Source organism: Ipomoea nil, unplaced genomic scaffold, assembly GCF_001879475.1.
Source record: "Ipomoea nil cultivar Tokyo-kokei standard unplaced genomic scaffold, Asagao_1.1 scaffold1286, whole genome shotgun sequence".
Lineage (NCBI taxonomy): Eukaryota > Viridiplantae > Streptophyta > Magnoliopsida > Solanales > Convolvulaceae > Ipomoea > Ipomoea nil.
In genome coordinates, this window is record NW_017617714.1 from 2383273 (window position 1) to 2385714 (window position 2442).

Consider the following 2442-nt stretch of genomic DNA (forward strand, 5'->3'; position numbering starts at 1 on the left):
TTAAAACAAGAGTTATTTACCGAAATGGTCCCTCGACTATTACGAAATTATCAATTTGGTCCTCGACAATTTTTCTTACCCAATTAAGTCCTTGACTTTAAAAATGTTAACTATTTTGGTCCTCCGTTAAATCCGGCTTTAAAAATCTGTTAAATTGGAAGGCATTGATGTAATTTTGCCCAATTAATTCAGAGACGCAGAGAAACTCAGTGCCCATGAAGCGTGAATCTCATAATTTTTTTGGTCACTATTTCTTGGCCTCAAAAGCTGACCGGAGAGGGAGGTGGTTGGTGATGGCGGACACCTCCCGCAGAGGCAAGCTTGGCGGTGATCTCCCTCGGCTTGGAATTCCCTCTCACCCTGTCCACACCCAGCTTTTAGCCTCTTAACCGCAACCTCTTTTCCATTAGGAAGAACTCCTCGATGCACATAGCTAAAACCGCCTTGTCCAAGAAGGTTAGCATCGGAGAATCCATCAGTTGCCCTCGTCAATTCTTCATAAGTGAATGTGCTCTTCGAGAAACCTAAGGCCATATCCGGTGAAGGTGGTGGCAGTGGATTCGAAGACCCCGAGTAATTGGATGAAGCTCCACTGCTGCTCATGTAAGGCAGAGGTGGGGATGGGGGTTGAGGTGTTGGAACCCGAGAAGGAGAAAGTGGAGGGCGTGACGCCCCGGGAGGAGGAGGAGAGGGCTTCGGAGGAATTGTAACAACATGATCAGAAGGCGGTGGAGCATAATACTGCCATTGTTGCACTTGGCCACCATATGGATTAGCTGGAAAAACCAATATTAGACATGAGTATCAAATAATCCAAGTATAGAAGTTAAAACCAGTTTTCATCAGCATTTGAAGTCTAATCCTAATTGCATAAAACCAAGAAAAAATGGGATATATAGACTCAAAAATTGTGTTGAAAATGATAAATTACACTTATATTCTCATTGTTGGATCTCAAGGGTTAACTTATCCAGATCTAATATATTCCTTAGCATTCGAAACATTGATCCAGTTAACCCTGTTAAACTATAAAGTCAAAACCAAAAAAAAAAACAAAAAAAATGCAAAAACAGCATATTTTTTTTTTAGGGGAAACAGCAGATTTCTTGAAACTAAATATTAAAAAGCAGAAAATCAAGATTTTTGAACAATTGAAGCAAAAAGGTGTCACCTTTAGGCCCAGAAGGTGGTTGTGGTGGTGGTGAGGATAGTAATGTTCATGATCTCTTCTCCTTTTTCCTTCTGCAACATATGAACATCAAACTCAGCACTGCAAGTATCAACACTCCCCCAATGGCTATTCCCACCACCACCCTGTCAATATCCCCGACGATCCACCATCAGACAGCGGAGATGGGGTCGAAGAGCTTCCTCCGCTTCTAGGAGCTGGTGGCGAATTCCTAGTACCAGAAGGCGACGGCGACGAGGGGCTGGACCGCGACGAAGGAGCCGGAGTAGAAGGAGACGTAGAGGGAGGAGACGGGGAATTGGAAGGTGGAGAATGAGTCGACGGCGGAGACCTGTAGAAGTGTATGATAGAGACAGGTGACTCTTCCAATAAAATATATTAAATTACTTTTTTATCCTTCAATTTAACAGTTTATGGATGGAATTTTAACCGAGGATCAAAATGGCTAACATTTTCAAAGTCGGAGGACTTAATTGGGTAAGAAAAATTGGCGAGGACCAAATCGGTAATTTCACAATAGTCGAGGGATCATTTTGGTAATTAACTCTTAAAACAATATTAAAATATTGTTAATTTGTTATTATATTTCGTGCTTTCCGACCCTTTGAATGGAGAAATAAATCTGGCACTACATACCAATCTTATAATTTGTGCACGCAATTCAAAACTGTAAAATAGTATAATATAATTTCAATCTATACTATATATATATATGTGTGTGTGTGTGTGTATATATATATATATATATATATATATATATATATATATATAGGGACGCACTCAGGTGCGAATAAGTGCCCAGGAAGGAAATGCGAACGAATCAGCGCGCGACACGTGTCCAGATCTAATAACTTAAAAAAAAAACGCGGTAGCATTTTCGTAAATAATTGAACATCGAAGTGCAAGTAAAATCTCTTATAAGTGCACCTATTTTCACCTATAAGTGCATGTAATTTTGCCTTGTTAGCATTCACTTTCCGCAACCATTCATGCACCTGGGTGTGCTTATAACTATATGTGCAACTATTTATAACTATAGGTGCAACTACTTATAACTATAGGTGCAACTACTTTCACCTATAAGTGCATGTAATTTTGTCTTGTTAACATTCATTGATCTGAGTTCAGCGGGTAGTAATACTCCTGAAAACCACTCGCAAACATTCATACACCTAGATGCAACTACTTATACCTATGTGTGCAACTACTTAGAACTATAAGTGCAACTAAGTATTGATGCTCAGTGTAAATTT

General features: G+C 39.7%; 1 long non-coding RNA gene across 1 annotated transcript; it reads right to left on the reverse strand.

The window, feature by feature from the left end:
- Window positions 1–499: 499 nt before the first annotated feature.
- Window positions 500–1512, reverse strand: LOC109184696. The gene is made up of 2 exons (XR_002054855.1): window positions 1172–1512; window positions 500–776 (listed from the first exon to the last, which is right to left on the reverse strand). It is a non-coding gene; the product is annotated as an uncharacterized LOC109184696 (long non-coding RNA).
- Window positions 1513–2442: the final 930 nt, after the last annotated feature.